At 44.2% G+C, this 9,277-nt stretch overlaps 1 protein-coding gene and 1 long non-coding RNA gene across 5 annotated transcripts in view; one reads left to right on the top strand and one right to left on the bottom strand.

Moving 5' to 3' along the window:
• ZEB2 (zinc finger E-box binding homeobox 2) overlaps positions 1 to 9,277 on the bottom strand; it is a 134,823-nt gene that overhangs the window by 121,854 nt on the left and 3,692 nt on the right. The window lies entirely within an intron of this gene.
• Positions 2,704 to 4,740, top strand: LOC112549888. Its single transcript, XR_003093493.1, has 3 exons — positions 2,704 to 3,414; positions 3,784 to 3,916; positions 4,597 to 4,740. It is a non-coding gene; the product is annotated as an uncharacterized LOC112549888 (long non-coding RNA).

Genomic DNA, 9,277 nt, shown 5'->3' with positions numbered 1-9,277 from the left:
CCCGCCCCTCGGGCCGGCGACGCCCCTTCCCCACGGTCTGGTCATTGCTGGGGGCAGCGACCGCGCATCCCCGCGCATCGCCGCGCCGCGCCGCGCCGCCGGCAGCACCGGTGAGGTCGGGACTAGACGGAGCGCAGCGCGGGTCCGGGACGGCAGCTCCAGGGCCCTGATGCAAACCATTGCCAGGGACCGGGACGAGTAGGGGGAAGGAGGAAGGGAGAATCCACCCTGCTAAATCACCCGGAGTCCCAGGCTGTATGGATGTGTATCTCTTTAAATAATTGGTTAAAAAAATGCGCTGGCCCAAAGCCCTTCTCTGAACACCTCTCTGCTCTCCAGAGATGGGGGAAGTCGGATCTTGCCGGCCAAGCACCTGGCCGACTTGGGGCATATCCCTAATCAGCTCCGGATTTGGATCTGAATGTGTGTGTGTTGGGGGGGGGGCTCTCTAAACCTTTCTGCCTCGCTTTGCCTGGCAAAAAACTTCAACAACTCGAGGCTTCCCCACTGCAGCACAAGTTCAAGACACTAATGGCCAAATTTGTCAACAATCTAAATCACCCTGAGCTCCGTGCCCGGAATCCGCAGCGAGAGATGGAGAGATAGGATCTGCCTTGAGTTCCCCCTGGAACAACAGCTCCTGTTTACACTGAGCTCCTCTCCCTCTCTCTCTCCCCTCCTCCCTTCTTCAATCTCTTCCCTCCTCCTCCACTTTTATAGCACTGGATTCACTGGAAACATACGTGTTTTTAATTAGTTGCTATGTCACGCTTGTATCTTTCCTTAACGTCCGCGATGAGGCATTGCTCATTTCTCTCTTTTGTGTGTGGCTCCCCTAACTTCCCTGTCAAAGACCCGAAAAATATGCAAAGCTTGCACTGCTGCTGAGAAAGAGGACAAAGTTTAACTTCTCTGTTGGCAGTCACCAAATAACTCCTAGGCAGATTCCGAGCGAAAGATCTGATTTGCTGATTTTTTTTATTTATTTATTTTTTGCTCTTTGATTTGTATTTCTATGTTATTGCTACTGCGAAGGTTGTTGCCAGCCTCAATTAGATCACAAATGAGATCAGTTTAATTCAACTCCCAAACTGTGACCTGACCATGGTCTGAAAGTATTCAAAAACGCATTTTAAGCCTTCCTTTGATTTCAAAAGGAATACTGCATGCTTGGTCATTCATACAAATAACATAAAACGTAATTATGGGATGATTTGGCAGATGACATTCCTGCCAAACTACACTCCATGCCAGAGACTGTAATGCTGCTGCTGCTGTCCTGGGATTTGAGTCCAGAGCACCCTGATCTAAGGCTGGAGCCAGGGCAGGGTGGCAGTGATTAAATGTATTTCGGGAGGAAGCCTGCCATGGCAGTGAGTACTCCGCATTAAACCCCCCAGTTCAAAACTGCTGTATCACCTAGAAGGGAAGTGGATCTGCACTATCAAATCACCAGGAGGCTGTGACAAAAGGAGCTTGCAGCTTGACACACGGGTAACAACATAGCAAACACCTTTAATTCTGTCACGTCTCATACCCTTTGCTTTCTCACACATTTGTGGCTGCTCTAACATTGACACCTACACTTTTTTGAGGGGGGAAAAAAACCCTAAATAAAGCAATCTTATTTAAAACCAAAAAAAGCAACACCTGGAAAGTTATTTTTATGCCCAGCAAAACCTAACCTGGTATTAACTCCTTCTCCTCGGAAGCCAGAGAAGCCTTTAGAAAAGTGTAGCAAATGCTTGAAGCACTTCTGGCATGAGGCTGGTGTTCCCATCCGAACTGCACTCTCTCAGCTTTTCAAGTTGGTGGCCTCTCTTGCTATTTTGCTGCTTGAGACAGAGTCATGAAGCCGCCTCGCCCACCTTACCCACTTCGCAGGCTCCCAAAGCCTGGTTTGCAGGGGGACGTGCACCTAAGTGCCTGCGCACACACGTCTCTCTCTGCCTAACTGAGGATAAGTCCGCCTGGAGCTGGTAGAGCTGTCTAATTGGAGCCACGGATCGACCCAACATGATTCAGCTACAGAGGAGAAAAGTATGTTATTGGTTGAGGAGCTTCTAGGGTGTTTAAAAATGCCGGGCTGCCCCCGCACCTCTGCTGTGCAAACCTGTCTAGGAACAATCCCAACTTGGAGCCTTCAAAGAAAGTCCCCCCGGGAGCAGGAGTCTTATCTGATGACTGCAAGTGTGGAGCACATAAGGAGTTAAACAGTTTTCTAGCATTACTGGGTAGGTTAATATCACAGCTGCTTGGTAAAGCATTATCCCAGCACCTCACTTAACAAAAGCCTGCTTTTGCAAACAGACTCCTACTTTCCCCCAAGTGTCCAAAGGTGTTTACTGAAGTAAATCTGCCTAAATCCTCCATTGCTTGGGTCATGGGGGTGGGCAGGAGGGTGGAAGGTGTAGAGATAATCTCTTTTTGTAAATTCTGTAAATCTTCTGGGAAAAAATCAGGAATCTGTGTCACATGCTTCTGTTCAACTGGTAACATCTCGGTTAGTGTGCTCCTTATGAGTGAAACCTGCCATAGCAGCTAGAGAAAAATAAGACATCCCTGCCCGCTTTATATTGTTCAAACTGTTCTTCTCTCAGAGTCGCTTTAGCACATTTAATCTATTTGCTGATGGAAAAAAAAACCTGTTAGTATCTTAAAAAGCGGTTTCTGAAAAAAAAAAAATGACAGTTTGGTCGGCAGCAGATAGTGTAGTTGAAAACTTGTCACTGAAGGTTTCTGCACTGCCCCGGTTATTCCAATACCAGCAACTGCATCTTACTTTTTACATGTTGCAAATGGAGACAAACAACACAGGGAAATGTTGACAGCTCTGCCTGAAAGGGCTGAAGCGCTCCCCAGTAAGCAAGATCCCGTTAGAAATAAGCCTTGTCCTAGTGGAAAACGTGAATCTGACCAAAAAAACCCCAAACCCTTTACCCACATTTTTTAAACTGTCTTATTAAGAAACGCAGAAGGGCTCCTGAAAAAAAAAAAAAAGACTCAAGCAGACGGATGACAAAGCTGGGGAAAAATCATGTACATGACTCGGAACACGAGAACCACGAGAGAACTTGGCTCCGCAAACTTACAAGAGAGATTACATTTCCCCTTTGAAGTTTGTGATGTCGTTGGGGTTTTGCTTGTTTGTTTGTTTGGCTCCTTTGGGTTAGTAGGATATTCCCCCCCCCCTCGCCAGCAAACGTGCTCATCATTTCAGCCACAAATCTGGGAAAGCTTTTTCCTTCCCCCAGACCTGCCACTTTTCCTCCCGCCGTGTCCCTGGCAGGGAGGAGACACGCCAGCCCCACTCCCCGGCCACTGAACATCCCCAGCTCCCCCCGCCCTGCTCTCTCCTCGTCTGTGTGGACAAGATCCGCCTCACCCCAACCAGCCCCGCTCCCCAAGGTCATGGTGAGTCAACAATAATAGTAATTAAAACAAAATAATAGGCAGCAGTCAAGAGCGGAGAGTACACACACCTGACCCTAACTATAACAGACTTCTCAGAGTAGAATTTGATCCCTCTCTGACACTTTTTACCTCAAGTGTTAGTGCGAGTGGCCATGAATAGTACAGGCATGCCATCTTGTAACACTATCTGCCTGTCAGGAGAGCCAAGGCTGGGTAGAGCAGGATCTATATAAGGCTTGTAACTAGGGGAAGCCCAACAAACAGCTACAAACACCTAAGTTATTTTACTCAGCCTCCACCCTTCTGCTTTTTTTTCCCCCCTCTTCTCACTCTCTTTTTTTTTCTTTTCATCTTGGCTTTCTGTTGCAGAATGCAAATGTAGCCTGCCGGCGGTGAATGGGCTGAATTGTGATTAAGAAGAAGAAGAGCTCCTTTCTTTGTTCTCCCCTCAGGGGATGTTTACTGGGAGAGACACAGCGGATCAGATATGAAAGGCATTCAGGTCAGCATTGATGTGAGCGAAAGTGAAATCATACCTAAGGCATTCAAAAGACCGCCGTGTCAGGGGTTCAGCTAACGGTGCATCTACTGTGTGTGTCTTCGCTGTTAGGCAAAAAAAAAAAAAAAAAAAAAGAAAAAGAAAAAAAAAAGGGAAAAATTCCCACAACAGGCAATTTTTTTTTTTAAAAAAAAAATCACAACAAATTTATATTTAAAAAAAAAAAGTTTCTCCCCGCCAGGTTTACCACCCCATCAGGACGCACAGGGCTTAGGGGCGTCTTCCCCGATGAACTAAATAGGTTATCTTGGAAAAACTGTAGGATTTGGGATCATCATTTTAGGGAAGAAGGATCGTGTCTGAAACGAGACATCTTTTCCCCTGGGTGTATCCCTATGTACTGTCTACATGTACTAAACTATATGGCCAATACATGTGTGTGTATATATAATTATGTATATATACATATATATATATATTATATATGGTTATATAATATATATCTAGCCATTGATCGGACTCAAGAAGATGTGAGGCTTGTTTATTCAAACCTGAAATCGTAGACATGTGGCATCATTTCTCGCCTCCCTCAGAAGCAACTTAAAGGATAAAAGACAGTGTGACATATAAAAACATACAGCACACCTTAAAAAGTAATCTTTTATTGACTTTGGAACTCCTAGGAACACTTTGCTGAGAGCTTACAGCAGGGAACGACTGGAGCCAAAGACAGAAGTTGGTACACAGCTCTTTAAGTTAAAAGGCTTCAAGGAAAGTCTAGTCAGCATCATAATTTTTTTCATTAAAAATGCTTGATGAAGAAATATTTGGATCTTACTTTTTTAAGTTTATACTCCCCACAGCCTAAATAGTCTTTCAATAGATTTTCCAAGTGGTTAGCTGAGGCTGTTGGCATAAACAGAGATATGTAAATATATAGAAGAAAATCACAAATGACAGTTAAGCATACAAAGAGTTAGGAGGTGGTTGCGATTACAGAGCTGAAAGGAAAATGAAAACCAGAAATCATTAAAAAGGACTAAAAAATTAAGCACCAGGACTAGATTTAGTCACGTTGCAATAACCACCCTCTCTGTCGTGACTTTTTTACACCTTTAGAATCCGAGTTAAAATATGTAGTTTGCCTAATGTTGCCATCTGATTTACTGGTGACGTTTAATTCTGAAATATTTTCAACTAGTGTTTCTGCATCACAGATTTCTCTCCTTTTTCTCCATACTCTAAAAAGACAACTAAAGAGCAATCAAAAAGGTGTCTGACTTGGCCATTCAGACAATTGCACCCTTGTGGGAATGCTGGAATGAATGGTACAGTGGACACCCCAGCACTATTGACGTTATAAACATGTAAATGAAACACATTAGGGCAGACAATCAATTGTCTGTGAGCACTGCAAACCTGCACTCCCTTTCTATGTGACAGGCACAAAATAGTGTCTACCTTGGGAAGCCATGGTCTTGGAAAAAAAGGACAAAGAGTTCTCTTTCACAGAGGAGAAAATGCACCTTAAAAGCATTGGGATAATGCAGATGCCAAAAACTGTGGCGAAGAATTTCCTATTTCTTGGAATGAATGTGGAGCTGCTGCAAAAGAACCAAGACTCTTCTTCCCACTTTAAGAGCAGACACACATTTTTTTTAGGGAATATTTTCAGCCTGGCTTTATAGCTTGTTTCTCAGCCTCCATATATTTTCTTTACCTTGGGCAGTTTACCATAGATATTTATTTAACAATGAACTTTCAACTCTGTTTCCTCATTTTTAAAGAAATATTGATTCTTATGGTCCCTTTTTTTATTTGACAGAAACGAGAAATTCCAAAAAAAAAAAAGTTTCCTTGTCAGTCATGTGCAATAGGGAAAAATATATGCAAAAGCAGTCACAGTAATTAAAGAACAGCATATACTAAATCAGTCACTGAAACCCAAATTCCCTCTTTTCCCCCCAAACTCGAAAATAAAATAAACAGATTAATCTTGACACAGAAAACCGCCTCCTCTGTTCTGTGTCAAAACTTGCTCTAGACATTAATCTGTACAGTGAGATGTAACAAGTACATCTTGACCACTTGCCTTTGGGACAGAATATTAAAATATAGAGAGGTCCAGGTACTTTTGGAGGTAGTAAAACATTCTCTCCATAAGCTAATCAACTTTAAAAGTAATCCACTTGCAACGGATTTTCACACTTGTAAAGATAACCAGGAAAAGCAACGCTCCCAGCTGACCGCTATAACTTGTTACCACCTGAAATGTACTGGGAGCAGCCTCCTTGTCTCTGGCTAGCCTTCTAGCTGAGGCCAGCTCGCCCCTAACTTCACCCATTGGGAAGACAAACCTTACCTCCCACCATGTAGAGACACCACTCAGATTTTTTTTCTTGATCAAGTGAAAAGTGAATTCGATTTCCACCCCCCTCCCCCTTCTCCCTTCCCAGGATCTCTAAAGAGAAGCTGGGTGCGTGTCTTTTTTGGTAAACGTTTTTGAGCAGGAATAATTGTGTCTGCTTCTTTGGTCTGTATTCCCTTTCGGATCAGACGCCTTGAAAACATTGAACTTTCTGCCTTTTCTTTGCAACTGGAAGCGAAATGGCAAAGAAATCAAAGAGAGCTGTTTACTGAAACTTTGGAGAAAATTAGATCCAACTTTTCTCTTCCCCCCCCCCTCCTTCCCTAGAAAGATTTTTGTTTTTAAAAGGGGCAACTCTACCCCCAGCCCCTGCCAGAGAGATCTGGTCTGAAGGAAAGCGTTTTTGTATCTAGTCTCCTCTCCTGGAGACCGAGAAGGAAGGAGTGATGAGGAATGAAACCCCTTCCTCTTATTTCTAAGGCTCTGCGTGCAGCAGGGAGGCAGGAAGAGGCAGCATCCCCAGCTCCAGCTCCAACCAGGGGCAAGAGCAGCAGCAAGCACCAAACTTTGGAAGTTGGCAGCGGTGCTGCTGCGTGGGCTCCCGCAGCGTGGCTGGCTGGGGACGAGCCACCGTCCCCCACGAGGACGCGGGCCGAGAGGGCCGGGGAGGAAGGGGCTTTGGGTCTGTCTCCTGCCTCCACTCCTTTCTTCAGTGAAAGTGTTACAAATGAGTCAGGCGACTGGGAATCATCTGACTGAACTTTCCTGAAACCGACACACATTCCTGGGCTGCGGGCTCTTCTATTTCCCCACCTTCCCCACCCCCAACTCCTAGTCCCTTCTTTTTAGGCTTTTCTTTTTCACGGATTTTTTTCCCCTGAGGATATTTCCCCCATGATAAGTTATTTTAATATACGCCCCCCACTATGTCTCCCTGCCACTGCCCTGTTCCACCGGTCTCCTCTTGCAGCTCTGATCAATTCCGTTATCTTGTAAAAGCTGGGCTTTGCTTTTCTCCCCTATTTAGCTTCGTAGTAATTTTATCCAGCATCGTTATCTAATCCTGAGTCCTGACCATCCTTGCGCGCACACACACGCGCACACGCGCGCACACACTCACACACGCAGGCTTTAGCCGGTTTATTCTATGCTGATCCCTTCTATAATTTCTATTTGGTTACGTTTCTATCACTCTAGTTTCCTTGATGACCATCTATTTTTAGCACCTTTTTATTTTAGTTGGATTCTATAGAGGTTCCAAGGAATTTCTATATGATTTCGATAAGCATCATCATATTTAGTGTTATCAGCAAAGACACAAGCTCAGAAGTGACATCTTTTCCATGAATCCAGAAGAGAAGAAAAATCCACTCAGTTCAGATAAATCCTAGGCAATTCCCAAAGGGAAAGGCATTGGATACGTGCTTGTCGAGAGAGAGAAAATGAAAAAAAAAATCCCTCGTCTACCTGCTTCTCAAAACAAGGACGTTTCTGACTCAGAAATGAATGAAAGAAACAAATCATGGAACAAAGAAAAACAGTGGGAAAACAGAAAGTCAACATGATTTTTCTCCCCTGTATTGATTGGAGGAAGACATGGAAGGGAGAAGTTAGACCCTTCGTGCAACCAAGGCACACACTTTACATGAAGTTTGTAGGATCTCTAAGTGGTTCCCTTAAAAATCGCAATTAAACTTTCTACTCCCAAGTGTCCTGGCTTTCCTAAGTTCTTGCACCTACAGGAAAACACAGTTTCAATGGAGCAACAGCATATATATGCCATTCCGGTCCATGTGTGTTTCCAAAGATTTGTGTGCAGCTGGGTGTACACACATCACATTCATTATCTCTTCCACAGACACAGCCGCCTAGCTTTTTATTATTTTTATTTTATTTTATTCTGCTGATCAAATGGTGTGAAGAAAATATCAAGCACACAGATGCCTCCCCTCCTCAGAGAACATGTGATAGGTTTCATACTCTAAACTAATAATCTTGTATGAAAAACCCCAAGAAGGATAAAGGAGAAGAATAAAAAAAACAAACACTCAGAATATTCTTTACTGCAAAAGAGCACTTCTGGATGCCTTGCTTTAAATCTCATTCTCTTTTCTCTCAAAAATGACTGTTTAACATAAGAAAAAAGGCTACTTGACACAAAGCTTTTGTTATCCAGTTGATCAGCAACGTGCTTTAGATACTTGTAAGGGGAAAAAAGCCCCACAACAGACATTGATTTTAGAAAATCAATAACCAACATTTAATAAAAAGAACAGAGGAAACACAAGAGAGGAGAGGGAAACATTACGTGTAATTTTAATGTCTACTAAATTACCCAGAGATGAGGGGAAGGGGAGGTCTCCTCTGTGAGGACCACCTTAAATAATGACAGACACAGGAGTAAAGGGTGGGGGGAAGACTTAAAAAAAGAAGAAGAAAAAGAAGAAGAAGAAGAAAGATATAGGGATCCTTGGGAAGCTACTCAGAATATATTATTGGAGTTGGGGGTTTTTTTAGGTAAGACTAAGCCAAGCAAATAGATCAAAGACAACACAAAGGGAAAAGCCAGGGTAACATAACGAACAGTTTCTGACTAAAATTCCTCTATCACTCCCCCATATGGCTCGACACCTCCACCACAACAAGAAAGACACGCACACACACACACGCACGCACACACACGCACGCACGCACACACACGCACACACACACAACCTTGGGGGGGGGATCATTTGTTTCTAATCAACATGCTCTTCTTGTCTTTGTTTTTTTTTTCCTCCTTCCACCCCCACCTCCACCTCTCCGCTGAAAGTAGCGTGAGGAGCTCTGAGCGAGCGGGTTCAGGTTCCCACAAATGTCTTCATTCCTCCTCAGCTCGACAGAAAAGTTGTTGAAAGTGGGGCCGGGATGGGCCAGGCAGGGGCTGCGGGGCGGGCGCGGGTGGGTGGGGTGGAGGGAGCTCGCAACCCAAAGAAGAAAGGAAGAAACAGGGGGGG

The sequence above is a fragment of the Alligator sinensis genome, unplaced genomic scaffold (assembly GCF_000455745.1).
Source record: "Alligator sinensis unplaced genomic scaffold, ASM45574v1 scaffold693_1, whole genome shotgun sequence".
NCBI classification, from domain to species: Eukaryota; Metazoa; Chordata; order Crocodylia; family Alligatoridae; genus Alligator; species Alligator sinensis.
Note: the sequence above shows the minus strand (reverse complement) of the source record. Positions and strands in the feature narration are given on the sequence as shown.